The sequence below is a fragment of the Agelaius phoeniceus genome, chromosome 23, assembly GCF_051311805.1.
Source record: "Agelaius phoeniceus isolate bAgePho1 chromosome 23, bAgePho1.hap1, whole genome shotgun sequence".
NCBI classification, from domain to species: domain Eukaryota; kingdom Metazoa; phylum Chordata; class Aves; order Passeriformes; family Icteridae; genus Agelaius; species Agelaius phoeniceus.
The window spans coordinates 7,195,565-7,212,812 of NC_135287.1; the positions used below are offsets into that span (position 1 = coordinate 7,195,565).

General features: G+C 49.7%; 1 protein-coding gene across 6 annotated transcripts in view; it reads right to left on the minus strand.

Moving 5' to 3' along the window:
* DRD2 (dopamine receptor D2) overlaps positions 1-1,903 on the minus strand; it is a 31,273-nt gene extending 29,370 nt beyond the window's left edge. The window contains exons 1-2 of one of the 6 annotated variants that reach the window (XM_077189971.1): positions 1,701-1,903; positions 572-694 (exon numbers count right to left, since the gene is read on the minus strand). The gene's annotated coding sequence lies outside the window, so the exon portion shown is untranslated. The other 5 variants (XM_077189970.1, XM_054647489.2, XM_054647490.2 and 2 more) reach the window with 5 other exon arrangements.
* Positions 1,904-17,248: the final 15,345 nt, after the last annotated feature.

The window sequence follows — 17,248 nt, forward strand, 5'->3', positions numbered from 1 at the left end:
TCAGGACTGGTGCTGAGCACGAAGTCTGACAGGATGCCAGTTCTGCCTTACCAGATATGAAAGAATGAGTGTGGCAAGAGAAAAAAGAGTGTTTTCCCTCAAATAATCTGACTGAACACTCTTGTTCCTTGGGGAGCTGGAATGTACCCACATTATATCCTCTGCACACATCCTCCTCCTCCACTTCTCCCTGTCACTCTCTCTCCATTGTGTCTGCGTGAGAGCAACGTTAAACATCAAACTTCTAAAACCGAGCCGAGCTTCTCAGCAACTCCAAATGCCTCTTTAGCATACAATAACAATTGTTTGTTGCTTTGCAGTGAATGGTTTAGATGGAGAAATGAGACAGCCTGAATTCCAGTTTGAAAACCCGCTCTCGCCTCTTGTCTCGCGGAAGGGAGCAGCTTAATGGATCCTTTTGGTGTAATGACAAATATTTTCCCTTTTCTCCTGCCTTTATTTACATCTCTAGGCAGTGGTGATCGCAGCAGCCACTGCCGTCTGTGTTCCCTCACCAGGATATTCACGACATCTCCGTTTCTGGAAGAAAAGCACAACACCAATCTCTTACCTTCAAGCCATACGAATCCCTCGAGCAGAGGTGTGAGTACTTTGTGCCAAATAAATCCAAAACACCACAACTCTCCACCGTGGCTTTTCCCAAGCTCTCCCAGGCTTTCAGGCAGATTTCTCGCTGTTCAGCATTCACACAAAAAGCAGAGGAGCAAAAAGAAAGGCAATCACCTGCCTGACCCCTGCCAGCCGGGAGCGGGGCGGGTGGAACTCGCCGTGGGTAACCCGGGCTGGGCACTGCTGGAACTTCGGGAGCTCGGGAAGCGTCTCAGCTCTCTGGGAAGCTCCTCAGCCCCCTGGGAAGCTCCTCAGCCCCCTGGGAAGCGCCTCAGCTCCCCGGGGCCAGGCTCCCCCGCAGCAATTCGCTGTCCATCCCCTTCAGCACACGGCCGGCTGGCGAGGCAGCAGCTCCGGCTCCATCTCCCGGAGCCCAGGCTTGGCTAGCGGCTGAGCAGAGCCGCCCCTTCCTCCCACGGACAGATCCCAACAACCTGTTTCCACTCGGGCTCCCTTCTCCGGCCGCGGGATGCGAATTCCCGCAGCGCTTCCCCCTCTGCCTCGCCCGCCGCTGCCGCTGCCGCTGCTGCGGGGAGGGGAGGGAAGGGGAGGGGAGGGGGCGAAGTTTCCTCCCCCGAATCCCACGGACTCACCCCGGCGGGGATGGGCGGCTCCAGCCCCGGGGATGCGGCCCCGGCTCCGGGACAGCGCCGGGCGGAGCGCGGGGCCGGGGCCGGGGGGGGCTGGAGGGGCTCGGCCGCCCCCAGCGCGGCCCCGGAGAGAGGAGCGAGATGGGGACCCACCCCCAGGAACCCCTCGAGGGGAGCGGCCCTTCCCCGAGGGCTGCCCTGCCCCGCGCTGAGCTCCCGGCTGAGCGCCGGGATGGCTCGGCCGGGGATGCTCTGCCAGGGATGCTCGGTCAGAGATTCTCTGCCAGGGATGCTCGGTCAGAGATTCTCTGCCAGGGATGCTCGGTCAGGGATTCTCTGCCGGGGATGCTCGGCCAGGGATGCTCGGTCAGGGATTCTCTGCCAGGGATGCTCGGTCAGAGATTCTCTGCCAGGGATTCTCTGCCAGGGATGCTCGGCCGGGGATGCTCTGCCCAGGGATGTTCGGTCAGGGATGCTCACTCAGGAATGCTCGGTTAGGAATGTTCGGTCAGGGATGCTCTGCCAGGGATTCTCTGCCCGAGATGCTCGATCCGGGATGTTAGGTCAGGGATTCTCGGCCCGGGATGCTCTGCCAGGGATTCTCTGCTCGCTCAGGAATGCTCGGTCAGGAACGTTCGGACAGGGATGCTCTGCCAGGAATGTTCGGTCAGGGATGTTCGATGTTCGCTCAGGGATGCTCGGCCTGGAGCACCCTCTGAGTGCCAAGGTTAGCGCTGTGCCCGCGTGTGCACAGCCGTGGCACGGCAAGGAAAGCTCGGAGTGGCCCCCCAGAGCAGCAGGAAAGCTCGGAGTGGCCCCCCCAGCACAGCAGGAAAGCTCGGAGTGGCCCCCCCAGCACTGCAGGAAAGCTCAGAGTGTCCCCCCAGCACGGAGAGCAGGGGTTTCTGTGTCAAAAGCCGGCTGGAGCTGTTAGTGCCGCTGTTCACAGCTCGTAAAGCCCCGGTGGAAGGGAACAGGGCACCGCGTCCTTCCTAAAAACCCCCGCTGGAATTCTCAGCTGTGCTCCTCGTTTGAACACTCCCCGTGCTGGCAAAGAGATCTCTCTGCGACTCAAACACCAAGAGAAACCATTTCCTGAAAGTGTGGCCGCAGCTGCAATATTTTCATATCTTCTCATAGTTCAATATCCCTAACACCAGCTCACTTCCAGAGCATCGGCTGTCCCTCATCTGAGGAGTGTTTCCTGAGAAAGCTCCTCTTTATTTCTCCAGTAATGGCTCAAAACCTTTTCTGGATGTATTTTTCATATTACCAAACAGTCCCAGACAAGGAGAGAACAGAGTGAAACCCATCTCTGTGGTGAGGCTTTAAAGAAATTCAGTTTCTGGGGGGTTTTCTCCAAACGAGTGGATTTCAAATGCTGCTTTGACCTCTCTGGGTGGTGGAACCCTAAATCTCCTGGGATGTTGCATTCCTGAGTTGCTATGTGCACACTCTTGACTTTCTGAGTCATCTTCAGTGCTAAAGTCAGACTGAATTCTCCTGAACTTTCCAAGTGTGGCTGCAATAATTTCCTTTTTATCGGATTTATGTGAGTATTGCAATGCCAAGGCAGCCAGATGAGCTCAGCATAGAACAATTATTTCTTCTGGAGAGCAGGGCAGCAAAAGCTCTCACATGCTTTGCTTGCCTCAAAATAAAGATATTTATTTAATGGATGGACAAGACTTCTTTGAGATGTTTATTCTGTCCTCTCCTTGACTCCTTGGGCTTCCAGCTGGATCACAAGAATATTTTCCATCCAGCCATCCATAAGGAAATCAACTCCAATCTGAGTCAGAAAAGAGCAATTTAATAACTGAGAATTGGGCGAGGTGTTTAATGGACGAGCTCTGAGTCTCACTGACTCTTTGCCATCTGCCTCAGCCTGTTGATTTACAGCATTTAACTGCTTGTACAGCTCATCTCTGTGTGGGGTTTTTTTCAGTCCTACTAAAGAAAAGAAGAATTTATTCTTTCCCCTGGAAAACGATGGATTAAAATAATGGCTGGTCTGATGGGAGATGTGCCACAAATCACACCTGCCTCCGCCAGAAATGCACCTTGACTCTGAGTCTGCAATGGGAAGGGCTGGAAAAAACTGCAGGAGACTTTAATCAGGTGATGGAGATGTCCTTAGGAAGTTTAAAGTGAGATTCATTTCCCTTGCATTCTGTATCAAGGATTTCAATAAATGCCCTAGAGTCAGATGAATCACGGTGGAAAATAAAGCTCAATAACAAGAAAACCAAAGCCAAAACAAAATGAAACTTCAAACCCATGAGTCCATCCTTCTCATAAGGAGCAAAATCTTTTCTTTTCAGGGCTTTTCTGGTTTGTGGAGTGCTGATCCTGGGGCAAATGCTGGTGAATATCCTGAATGTTCTGTATTTTCCTGGCCGTGTGTTCATTTTGTGCTCCTGTAAGAGCAGACTCAGAGCTGGGAGGGGATCAGGTGCCTCCTGCACTGCACCAGGCCCAGAAAAGGGGAAATGCCAGTGGGATATCAGCCCCTGACCATGAGATAATTCATTCCTTTGCTGCTCTGTCACAGGCTGCTGCTGTGGAAAGCTTTGAAGGGAGCACTGAGGTCCTGAGTGACGATTTGATTTCTCTAATGAGAGGAGCAGTTGGCCACAAACGCTGAAGAGGAAACGTTTCTGAAACCTCTGGGATAAGGCAGAGGTTTTTAGGGGCCAGTCCTGAACTGTAGAATGAATTTCCCTGCAAGTTTATCCCAACTTTGCTGCTTTCTGTGTCAGGCCTGTCTCTTTCTGGCACCAACATTCAACAAATACAAAAATGGGGAAGATTTACAGAGCAGACCACTTCAGTTTGAACTCAGCTCCTCCTCCTGCTGAAACCAGACCCACCCAGCCCTTTAACACTGATTCACTGGTACAAGAGCATCACACACACTCCTGAATGTTGCTCAGGTATCACAGAAAGTGAAAAACCCACAAAACCTACAAAAACTGGCCCAGAATGGAGCAGAACTCCCCCTGTTTCACTGCAGGATGCTTGTTAACTCATGGGAGCTGTTCCAAAGCACCAGCTCTCCATGCTCCCAAAATCAAGGGTCAGTGCTGTCCAGCTGAGGAGGAGAGTGAGGAAAATGCCACAGCCAGCCCAGGCTGCTCCACCTTTCTCTGTGGCACCCACAGCCCAAATTAAACACCTGGAATGCTAAATCCCACTCAGGGGTGGAAATGCAGGTTCCAGTTCCCCAGTGAGAGCCCAGCCTGCCCCTCCAGCAGCCCCAGAGCCAGGCTGGAGGTGGATGCTGGTGCTGGATGCTGGTGCTGGACGTTGGTGCTGGATTCTGGTGCTGGATGGTGGTGCTGATTCTGGTGCTAGATTCTGGTGCTGATTCTGGTGCTGGATTCTGGAGCTGGATGCTGGTGCTGGATTCTGGAGCTGATTCTGGTTCTGGATTCTGGTGCTGATTCTGGTGCTGATTCTGGTGCTGATTCTGGTGCTGGATTCTGGTGCTGATTCTGGTGCTGATTCTGGTGCTGATTCTGGTGCTGGATTCTGGTGCTGATTCTGGTGCTGGATTCTGGAGCTGGATGCTGGTGCTGGATTCTGGTGCTGATTCTGGTGCTGATTCTGGTGCTGGATTCTGGTGCTGGATGCTGGTGCTGGATGCTGGTGCTGGATTCTGGAGCTGATTCTGGAGCTGATTCTGGTGCAGACCCCTCTGGGAGCTGGCAGGGCTCCTCTCCCCCTCTGTGCTCCCTCCCAGCCCTGCTGCAGACTCATCTGGCTGCAGCTTGTGCCACCTTTCCCACAAATCTCTAAATTAGCATCCCTTGCAGATGTTCCCTCCCAGGGCAGGCCTATATCTGACTCTGGAATAAAAGACCTGCAGCTCAGGAAGGCAGATTAGTCATAATGAGCCTTCTGAACTCGAATGCTCTGCGGTTTTCTCATCTCTTCTGCCAAAACAAGCAGCACTCCCAGCCCCCTGTGCACACTTGGAGCCTTTGCTTTGCTCAGCAGAACAGGCTCAGGGAATTTTGGGCAGAATTGGCTGCTGGGGGATGGTTCTCCCTGTGCTGTGGTTCTCTGCCCATGCCCAGCTCCTCAGCGATGCCAGGGGAAGCACCCAGGGCCTGGCACAGGCTGGCTGCTCATTGCAGGTGTTAAATGCAGCCCTGGGAATGCAGGCTCTGGGCACAGATGTGTCTGAGCCCATCAGGAACTGTCCCACCAAATGAGCTGTGCTGTTAATGAAGGCTCTGACTCATCAGCAGGGGGAACAGAACGGGGCTGATGGGCTCAGGGCAACCTTTGTGCCTTGAGTGCTGCAAAGTCCATGAAGTGAGTCCCTCCAGGTGAGGAAATTGCCATTCTGGAATGAGTCCCTCCAGGTGAGGAAATTGCCATTCTGGAATGAGTCCCTCCAGGTGAGGAAATTGCCATTCTGGAATGAGTCCCCCAGGTGAGGAAATTGCCATTTTGGGGTGCCTGGGTTGCAGAAGGAGGTGCCTGGAGGGTCCTGCCCTGCTGGAGCCCCCGTGGCAGCTCTGGAGGACATCGAGTTTCACCCCATCCCTGCACCCCCAAGGAGGTTTTGGTGCCCCAGGCCTGCTGCACTCCCAGTGCATTCCCAGTGCATTCCCAGTATATTCCCAGTATATTCCCAGTGCACTCCCAGTGCATTCCCAGTGCATTCCCAGTGCACTCCCAGTGCATTCCCAGTGCATTCCCAGTGCACTCCCAGTATATTCCCAGTACATTCCCAGTACATTCCCAGTGCATTCCCAGTCTGTTCCCCATGCATTCCCAGTGCATTCCCAGTACATTCCCAGTGCATTCCCAGTACATTCCCAGTGCACTCCCAGTGCACTCCCAGTGCATTCCCAGTACATTCCCAGTGCATTCCCAGTGCATTCCCAGTACATTCCCAGTACATTCCCAGTCTGTTTGAGCCCCAGCCCAGTCTGTCCACCCAGCCCTGGCATTGCCTGACCCAGTTCATTTCAAGTGCAGGAAATCAATAGTGCTGGCTGTGAGATCTCTGCAGGAGCCAGGCTGGGTATTGATATCTGTGGGAAGGAAATGAATTCTCCACTCCTTGCACATTCCTCAGGATGGGCCAGGAGATGCTGTTACTCCCATCAATCAATAATGTCAATAGTGGGCTCAAAATATTTATCTTTTTTCCCACAAGCAATCACCAGAAAGTTCTAATCTGAGAGGAAGGGCTGGAAAAGGGATCTGACCTACCCATGCCACTGATTTTCTGGGGAGCGCTGGGCACACTTTGACTTTTCTCCATCTTAGCCTAAAGTTATGGGTGTGAAGCTGACACATATTTGATATTTTTCAATCAATCCTCTAAATGGGCCTGTGCAATCCCCACAGGATCTGACTGGGGAAATGCCATCAGTGCATATTCAAATAAAACAACATTTGCTGTGGTGGTGCTCACAAGCCATGGGCTGAGCTCTCTGGAGAGCAAAGCCAGGCTCAGAGCAGAGTCAGTGATGATTTTTCCGTGCTGAAGGGTCAGGGTGGGCACACCAGGCTGGCACAGCACACACCCCCCTCTCGGAGCAGCTTTTTGGAACCTGAAATCCTCCCTTCATTTCCTCCTTGTGCACAGGGATAAAGGACGTGCTGCTGAAAGGGATTCCGTGGCAGGGCCTTTGTTTCTCCCCAAATGCAATATTTTGCAGGACAGATAAGCAGAAGAGGAGGAGGATTTCAAAGCACCTGGCTGAGCCCAGGTTATTAATTCTGATTCAACCCAAGAAAATTCAGCTCCTCGCTGTTCCAGCACCCGTGGGGTGGCTCAGGTGCTGTCAGAGCTGTGTCTCACCAGGGAAGCACAGAAATGTCAGGCTCTGATGGCCCCAAAATATCTGAGTGTCCCAAGTTTTGGGTCCTAACTTTAAAGGGTAAAAGGAGATGAGTCTTCCTCTCTCTCCATCTCTTTGTCTGGTGCCTTCTCTCTGCTAACAAAGGCCCTCGGGAGCCCTGAGTGTTGGCAATCAGCTTGGCAAAATTCACCTGCACTGCAAGAGCCTCTCCTGTGCCTTTGCTGAGGTGTTTTTCATTTCTTGCCTCCTCGTTATTCTCACAGAGCTCGGCAGCCAGTGAAGACGTGTAATTAGAGTTAATTGTGATTGCTCAGTGATGCAACAGCCCCCCACTGACTTCAGGGTGCTTCAGGCTCGGAGGGAATGGGAAATTTCAGCAGGACAGAGCCCCCACAGCACTGCAGAGTCTGTCCTGCTCCCCTGCCTGGTCCCAGGGGGAGGTGGCAATGTCACCTCCTGCAGGTACATTTCATTTTCTGTTTGTTTTTGAGGCTGCTGCTGACAGATCTCTGGTGCTGATCAATGCCCCAGCTGCAGTTTTTCCTCCCCGGGGCCCAGGGGGAGGTGACAACACTTTGATGGATGATCAAAGCCACTCTTGTCACATCTCGAAGCCAAACACCCAGCCCAGAGCTGACTCCTGCCCTTTCTGGGATCCAGAACCCTCTGGGAATTTTGCCTCGTTGTGCCTCTGTCATGCTGGGATTTCAGAAGGATCTGCATTAAATAACCTGCCTGGCTTGCTGGGGGTAAAAAAAGGCATTTAAATAGCATTCAAAATCCCTAATTTACATAATTCTGGGCTGCTGTAGTGGCCCCTCTGGCCAGTGGCTGGTGCTTTGCCCTGCTGCGCTGATGGGGATTTAATTGCTGATGGGGATTTAATTTTTGGGCAGCAGAAATCCCAAATTCCAGCCCCACCCTCAGGAGGGGACCATCCTAGGCTGGAATTCTCCCTTTTTTTACTGTGAGATGGGAAAAGAGCAGAGAGGAGGGGAACAGATGGGGCCTTCCTGGTGCCACACACACGCGCACATCCCCAGAGTGGGAGGGAAAACTCCAAACAGCTGCTGGGAGTGGGAGCTGGGGGGAATTCGGGAGCTGGGGAGGCTCAGAGCCAGGGGAAGGCGGCTGCTCAGTGAGGCAGGAGAGAAAACCCCAGGGACAGCCACCCACGGGCCACAGGCGGCTGGGAGAGGCTGCCAGACAGAGCCGGGAGTGATCACACAGAGCAACCAGCACAGGCCTGGTCGGGGCCTGCGGCACAGCCCGTGGCAGCTCCTGCTGCACCCGGGGATTCGGGATGGAAAGGGCAATTTTGGGGTTCTGTGAGGGGAATTTGCCACTGCACTCCATGGATTCGGGATGGAAAGGGCATTTCTGGGGTTCTGTGAGGGAAATCTGCCTGCTGAACTCCATGGATTCGGGATGGAAAGGGCATTTCTGGGGTTCTGTGAGGGGAATCTGCCTGCTGAACTCCATGGATTGGGGATGGAAAGGGCATTTTGGGGGTTCTATTTGGGGAAGCTCCTGCTGCACCCCGTGGATTTGGGATGGAAAGGGCATTTTTGGGGTTCTGTGAGGGGAAGCTCCTGCTGCACTCTGTGGATTTGGGATGGAAAGGGCATTTTTGGGGTTCTGTGAGGGGAATCTGCCCACTGCACCCCGTGGATTCAGGATGGAAAGGGAATTTCTGGGGTTCTGTGAGGGGAATCTGCCTGCTGCACCCGTGGAGTTGGGATGGAAAGGGCATTTTTGGGGTTCTGTGAGGGGAAGCTCCTGCTGCACTCCGTGGATTTGGGATGGAAAGGGCAATTTTGGGGTTCTCTCAGGGAATTGGCCTGATTCACACCATGAATTTCAGCTGCAAAGGGATTTTTGGGGTCCTATGAGAGCTCTGCATGCTGCTGCCAGATCAAACATGAAGAATATTCCTCCTTACCCTGCCCAGCCCTTTATTTCTGTCATTTATTTCCCCCAAAACACCTCTTTGGTGCTTTCTCCCAACCACAGCCAGCCCAAAGTGTGTGTTAATCCCAGGATGAATTTATTGCTGCAGGAACACTTTGGGGAGGAATCCAGTTCTGCCTGGGAATTTTGGGATCAGTGGTCAACGTTGGGAAGGATGAAAGTTTGACAAGAAAATCTCACAGATGTGTGTGCTTGGCAGAAAGATTTTTGAATGTAGAATCTGAAGAAGGAATAGAAATAGAAGAAAGTTGTGATATAGAAGGAAAGAATTGCTGAGCCAGTCTCACTGGGTAACCAAGGAGGCAAAGGGTGTGTGAGTTAGAAGGGGTTTTATGGCTTAGAGCAAAGGATAAACCCATCCCAAACAAGAAGATGTTTTTACCAAGCAAAAAGCACAGGCAAACAAGGCAGCAAATGCTGCAAGTAGAAAAAAAATAATTTTCTACTGCAAGAAAACTGAAAACCAACTTCTAGCTTAAACTGTAATGCACTGACTTTGAGTGATTGGAGAACAGTAACATGAACATGGAAATTACAGTAGTTATGATAGGCTAGAGGTAAAAGTGAAGGTATAGATTGGTTCTACTGTATTAAGATGCTCAGCAAAGTATATAATGCATATATATATATATATATATTTAATGTAACCTAAACTCAGGGTCTCCAGGCCTGCCTGCAGGGAGCTGACAGCTCTGTCACCCACGACCCTGGACTGCTGTAACCTCTTGGTTTAATAAACTGCATTTTGTAATGAACTGCATTTTGTAATGAACTGCATTTTGTAATGAACTGCATTTTGTAACAAACTGCATTTTGTAATGAACTGCCTTTTGAAGAGCTGCCTGAGTCCTGCATCCCTCATCTCAGCTCTCACTGGCCGAGGCTTTAGGGAGCAGCTGCTTTCGCAGGAGCTGTTCCCTTCCTGCCTGCTCTGCACCCAAACCCAGCTGGCTCAGCCTTTCCTGGAGCACCAAACCCTTCCCCAATCCAGGCTCTCACACCCAGGGCGCTTCCCCAGCTCCTTTTCAGAAATGAGATTCACGAGCTACCTGGATCCTCTTTGCACTTGGGGAAATAATTACTTTACGCAAGATAATTTGCTTAAAACCATGACAGTTTTAACTATAGTTTAAGGCTAAATGACTGCTCAGCAAGACAGCTGGTAAAATTCACCCTGTAATAAGACTGCAGCAATGTAAACAAGCCCAGCCCATTTAGGGCTTTGAGTTAATATAGACGTCAAATACTTTCAATATCTCTAAATTTCCCAAACCATCAGGCATTTCCCTCCTTTGTAAACGTGTTTGTAATTGATCTCGTCCTTTATCATCTAAAATGTCTGTCCTAAATCCATATAATTGATTCTCTATGAACATAAATTTAATTAACCTCGGAGGAAATGCTGTCTGGTTTGTTGGAGCACCAGTGACACGGGGAGTGAGGAATGGAGGGAATTCCAGGCTGGGCTCCTTCCCCCTTGGAATGCGGCTCTTTCCAAAGAAAACGCAGCCAAAAAATGACAGTTCTTAACTTTTATGGCAAAACATGCCTTGGGGGTTTTCCCTCTGCTCTGCAGAGCTCGTTGCAGGAGCCGTGCTTTGCTTGATTTGAAGATTTTACCTGAGTTTATTTTCTCATGCTCAGGAGCTTGGAGAGCTCCAGCCAGGTGAGAGTCACCACGAACCAGGTTTAGGCGACAGGCTGAGTATTTCCCCTCAAATGGTGATAATTTGAACGAAATCAGGCTCAGGATTTGCTGAACCCCTGCTATTCACTCCTCACTTCAGACCTTGTGAGAGCCTGAACCAGCAGAAACCAAAACCAGCCTAGAGGGCAGGTGAAAATTGTATTTATAGGGAAGCCGAAAATATATAGAAAATTATCTATTGTTTCATATATATATATATAAATATAACATATTTCATATATTTTACATATATTATATATATTTTAATATATATTATATATATATTTATAGGGCCTGACCCAGCAGAACCCAGCGTGGTGGGCAGGTGAAAATTGTATTTATAGAGATGCCGAAAATATATAGAAAATTATCTATTATTTCATATATATATATATATATATTTATTTATTTATTTATTTATTTATTTAATATATTTCCTATTATATATTTTACATATTTTAGTATAATTTTATATATTTTATTATATATAATTATTATGTGTAATATATCTATATTATCTATATATTATATATAATATATTTTATCTATTTTTTATATATATATATATATATATATTTCTTTTTTTTCCTGCCAATGAACCCTCTGCAGCCTCCTGGCAGGCTGAGCAAAGCCAAACCATTCCAATTCCCCTCCCCAGCAGCAGGAGGGGTCTCTGGGGCCTGATGTCCTCTCTCCTGCTCACTTCATCACCACCATCCAATTGCAATGATGGCCATAAAGCCGAAAATTCATTTGCAGCCGCTGGAGTTGGGGTGATTTATTGCTGGCTAATTATCTTGCCGCAGTCTTGAGGATGGAATAATCGCCCTGATTTGCATAATCAAGGCATGGAGTCTTTAGAGCAGGGCTGGCTCTCAGCAGATGGCCCTGGTGAGTGTGGTTGCATCCCATCTTGTATCTCTTTGCCCATAGCAAAGGTTTACTGTCTTTTACTAATTAAGTGTAATTTACACTAATATGGAGAGTTCTTTCTGGCAGCCTGCTGGAGGCACAGGCAGCCCTGACCCACCTGTGTGCCTGAACGGGAGCAGGGACAGGCAGGACTTCATAACAATGGGGAATCCCAGGATGATTTTGGTAGGGGAGGACCTTAAAAATCATCTTATTCCAATTTACCACGAGCAGGAACACCTTACACTGGCCCAGGCTGCTCCAGGCAGAGCTGATAACTGCACACAACAGCATGGTTTCCCCTTTAAACCAAATAATTCAACAAAAACCTCCCTTAACTCCCAAATAATTCCAAACAAACACCCAGACCAGGGGTGGTTCGGATGTGCCCTTGTGAAGGAGGAACAGGATCCATAAAACCTGAGAGCTTTCCTCTGGAAATGAGATTTCTCTGACTGCAGGCTTCCAGCTTGCCATTAGATCAAAAACCACACACGCAAAAAAAAAAAAGGCTGGGAATTGTGTTTCAAACCGAAATTTTGACTTGACATTTCTGAGCCCTGTAACTCTGAGCCTTAAAAACGACACCAGCACTTTTCATCTGCCTTTAACGTCGGTTTTATACCAATAATTACCCTCACCGTGTAATTAGCTGAGTGTTCTGCAGCTCTGCCTGTCATCACAGAAATGGGGCTGCTCCTGTGGAAGGGTGAGCGCTCATGGGCTCTTTCACTGCCTGAAGTCTGAGTTTTCCATGCTTGGTTCGTGTGTTTGTTGGTAAAACCATCACAAAGGAGGCAGGAATCAATAAAAATTCTGAAGCGTCTCATCAGGGGTGTTCCATCGTTATGGCTTACACAGGGTGGAGAGGAGGAAGGCTAGGTTGGAAAATTCACATTCCTCGACTTCAGATATTTGCCTGCAGTGCAGATTTTTGATTTCAGCTCCATTTCAGGTGGCCTCCCCGCATTTCTGCCCAAAACCTCCCTGCATTTACCACTGACACCAACCCCACCGGGTTCAGTGTCCTGATGCTCCCAAATTGCCAAAGAGCAGCAGAAATCGCCTCATTCCCTGCACTTTGTGCCCTCACCGTTGAGTTTTTGTGTGTCTAATGAGGGCTGTGCTCTGAGAGGAAATTACCCTGTGCCCGGGGGAATTCTGGGCAATAAAAGGAGGAAAAAGGCAAACAAGGGCAGGGTTTGACACAGAGCTAATGTCCTTCCCCTGCTTTCCCTCCCAAACCACAGTGGGCACAGCGAGAGGTGAATTCCCCAGTGTTCAGCTCGCTCTGTTTCCAAAGGAGTCAATCTTGCTTTTAGACCAATCCTCAAAAGGATTTTGTTCCCTTAAATGGGTGGGGTGGGAAAGCACAAACTGCTCTTTTTTCCTTTTTTCCCTTTTTTTTTTTTTCCCCCAAGTGTAATTTTTAATTACGCTTCTAATTAGGGAGGAAAACTGTCATGGAAATTACATCTTTGGATTGTCACAGGCAGGAAGGTGAACTTGGCACTTCTTTCTCTCCTGTTAGCTCCTCTCCTTGGGGTTGGAATGGATTTTTATCCATGGGGCACTTTGCTGTGCTGAGGAAGAGTCTGGGGAAGAGTCTGTGCTCAGGATCTGAGGGTGGGAAATTCAAAGCAAATTCCACAAATTGTGCTTTTTTTCCCCTACCTGTTTCATCCTCGAGGAGAGAAAAGCCACCTATGGTGGATCTGTGTTTGAAGGAGCTTTTTCCAGAGGAAACCTCCTCCCAATAACCACGGGCAAAAGGGGGGAAATGGGGTTGGATTTACAGCATTTTCTTCTCACCAGGGCACCCCTGAAGGGGTTACAGGGCCGGGATGCTCGTCCCTGGCTCAGCTCTCCTGTGGGAAGCTGTGCAAAGTTCAGGAGGAGCCTCACCTGTGTTTGCCCAGAGCTCACCTGCTGCCTGAGCCCTCCCGGAGGAGCAGCTCAGCAATAAAACAGCAAAGGTCAGCTCTGCATGCCTGATGAGCAGCTCTGCCCAGGGGACAGCAGCTGACTCAGGGCCCTGGCAGCCCCCAGGCCTGGCTTTTCCCGGAGTTTTGCCCAGTTAAACCTTTAAACCCAGCTTATATAGGGACAAAACGTCTTCTCAGGAGCGTTCCAGCTCACTGCTTCCTCCACTGCCAGCAAAGGGCTGCTTCAGGAGTTGGCAAATCGGGTTTAAAAGGCAAATCAACACTTGGAGATTATCTCCACTCTCGTTTTTCCCTTTTATTTTGAATTCATTTCGGGCTTACCCGTGGAGCCTGCAGGATGTATCACTGCTGCAATCAGAATCCCTATTAGAAAGGAGCAGGATTGAGCTGCTAATTCCACAGAGCCATTCTGCAGCTCGCAGCTCACTTGTAATTTAGATTCAATCAGCAAATAAATATGATAACAGGCTGCTGTTTATTGACCCAACACACAGGAAAGCTCAGTCTTTAGGAGCTGCTGGCAGAGCTGTGGGAATTGGCAGGGCTCTTGTCTGGCTGCTGGGCTGGAATTTGGGCAGCAGGAGATGCTTTTGCAGGGTCCATCCAGGGGTTTTCCCTGCCTGTCATCTCTTCTGCTGCCTGATTAACCAAACCCCCATCCCTGCTTTGTCCTGAGCCCCCCCTGGCTGTCAGACAGCCCCATCAGTCCCAGCATTGATCCCAGCATTGATCCCAGTATTGATCCCAGTATTGATCCCCATCCCACTGGGATTTCCAAAGAGCCTTCCCAGCGTGGCAGGTGGCTGGAACAGAAGAGCTCTGGCAAACGAGGCTCTGTGGGCAGCAAATCCAGCAGGATCTGCCTGTTCCTGGCTGGGATCAGCTCTGGAATGCCCCAGCACCGTGTCCTGCCTTGAGTCTCTGCTCCTGCACCAAGAGCCGGGAGCATCCCCTGCTCCTGCCCCAAACAGGCCCATGCAAACACCAGGCAGAGAGCGGCTGGGGTTGTCCCAGCTCTGCCATCATTTGGTGGCAGATGAGACGCCCAATTCCCACTTTTCTTGCACTAAAATTTGCCCACCTATGGCAGCAAGAAATCCCCATAAGGCTGAACAATGCAAATGCCTGCTCTGTGGGTTTGGGAACCCTATTCCCACTTTTATTGCACTAAAATTTGCCCACCTATGGCATGAAGAAGTCCCCATAAGGCTGAGCAATGCAAATGCCTGCTCCGTGGGTTTGGGAACCCTATTCCCACTTTTCTTGCGCTAAAATTTGCCCAAGTATCCCAGCAAGAAATCCCCAATGCAAAGTGTGCTTGGGAGGCAGGTGCCAATGAGCTCAATTAATCATTTTCCTCTCAGATCAGGGCTCCAGAGCTGCACTTTTCATTCACCAGGGGCCAGAAGTGACAGCCACCCACTCATTAAGGCAGTCATGGCCCTGTGTTAATTATCATGGCCCTGTGTTAATTATCATTTCCGTGATGTGGAGCCATCCTGCAGTGGGCAGAAGGAGCCAGGCTGGTTTAAAGCCATTTCTGGTGGCCCAGGGCATTCTCCTGCAGATTTCTGCCAAACAAGTGCAGAAGCACCCAGCAAAAGGGAGGATTCAGCCATGGAAATGCAGTTTGGGAGTGGCTCTCAGGTTTGCCACTGGGATGTGGCACTGAAGTGCAGGATGGGTAGGGCAGGGAGAGCTTTCCCTTGGCCTCTCAGTGCAGGGCTGGTGGATCTTGAAGCAGAGATGTCACTATCTCTTCAAAATCATCCAAAATCACCCCATTTTTAATCTCATTTCAGAGGGAGACGTCACATTCCATGTGAAGCCCGTTCCACAGCTTCCACAATTCCCTTTTCCCACTGGCTCTGCTCCTCCTGGACATTTGTTTGCCCGTCCTCAATAAGAGTTTTACCAACTGTTGCTTTTTCTCCAGCTGACTTTCCAACACCAGGGGGAAAATGCAGAGGTTTAGGGAAGGATGGGAAGGGAATTAATCACTTAAGAACTCATTAGCAAGGGACTCTCACAGGGACGCCTTCCCCGGGTGATTGCTGCTCATTTTCGGCTGTGGATTCAGGAAGACAAAATTGTTTTAGGGAGAATTTATTCCATTTGAATTTCTCCAATTTTAATTTATTCAATTCCCTGTAAAATCCTGCGAGGAGCACGCAGTGTTTGAGTGGGGAGGGTGGAAAGGAGGGGTTTACAAAGGGTTCTTTAGGAGTATTTAATGACACAGATTTCCCCCAGTTTGGTGTGGGGCTGCTGGGGGATTTGCCTCCTGCTCCCTGTGCTCACAAAACCCAAACCCAGTGCCCTGCTGGATTCTCTGGGCAGGATGCTGCAGAGTCTCTGCTGCTACAAACCCATTTCCTTTTGGAACATCCCAGAATTATCACCAGGGCTGCTCCCATCCCGGCAGGGACCACCCTCAAAACACCAAACAGAGCAATCTGGGAGCTGTGCAAAGCCAGCTTAACTCAGCCACCAGCAGCATCCAAACCATGCCTGTTTGTTTACCTCTCTAACTGACTTTGAAACATTAAATTTGGGCTTTTTTCCCCCTGCAGAGCAGTGCCAGCAGTGTGAGAGCTGCACAAGGCATGTGTGCTCCTGCAGCTCATGACTCTGGCGCTGTGAGTGACTTGTTCTGTTAGCATGATAAACACATGCTGGAGAGGAACAGCACTAATTATGACCCTGTCACCTTCATCAGCTCCCCACTAATTGTTTTGGCTTTTTTTAATCTCAGTGCTTGGAGATGAAACATGATGTTTGGTTCTGCAAAGGAGTTGAAAAGAAAAGAGAAGAAAGAATTGCATTTTAAAATAGAAGCATCAGGTAGATCTTTCTGTTGGATTTGAAATTCAAATGACAGAAATTATAACTTTTTTGTGTGTTATTAAAATAAGGCATGGGAGGTTTTCAGAGGACTTTTCTGGGACTGCCCAGATCGAGTCCCAGTCCACTGCTTCACCTCGGGCTGCGCTCTCAGGATCCTCCCAGCCCAGGATTGGGGCTCTCTGTGTCACAACAAAACAAAACTTCCTAAATCTCTCCTTGTGCTGCCAGACGGCTCAGAAACCTCCCCAGTGATAAATCTCTTCCTCATTTTTTGAGGGAAAGAGGTGATGTCTCCTTATTGTGGGCTCTGTGGAGCTTGGGAGAATAAGGATTAGGATTCAAGCCTGCAGAGAAAGAAAAACAATAAATATATCTTTTGTTCCTCTGGCTCTCCAAATCACAAAGGTGGGAAAGGAGCAGAATGTGGATTTTCTGCTGGGCAGTGCTTGAGGGTGATGTACAGGTGTAAAGGACTGCATCAGATCTACACACAAAATACCAAATATCTCACAAATGAGAATCAGGACTAAGGTTTGATTAGGGGAAAAAATCTTCCCAGGTGCTCCTTCATCCCCTCCCAAGGGGCAGAATCTGTGGCTGCACCAAGACCAGAATTAAATCTGAATTAAATCCACTATTGGCTCCCATGGCTCAGAAATATTCTGACAATTGAGATTTGTATGAAATGAGGGATCTCTGAAATCTCTTAGCAAAGCTTGCAGGATGTTGTTCCACCTGGGGAGAGCCCTTGAGGTGGAGAAGGTTTCCAGCCATTGAGAATGTTCCATTTCCAATATTCCCAGAGCAGTGAGTGAGGCACAGCTCAGCCTGTGGCAC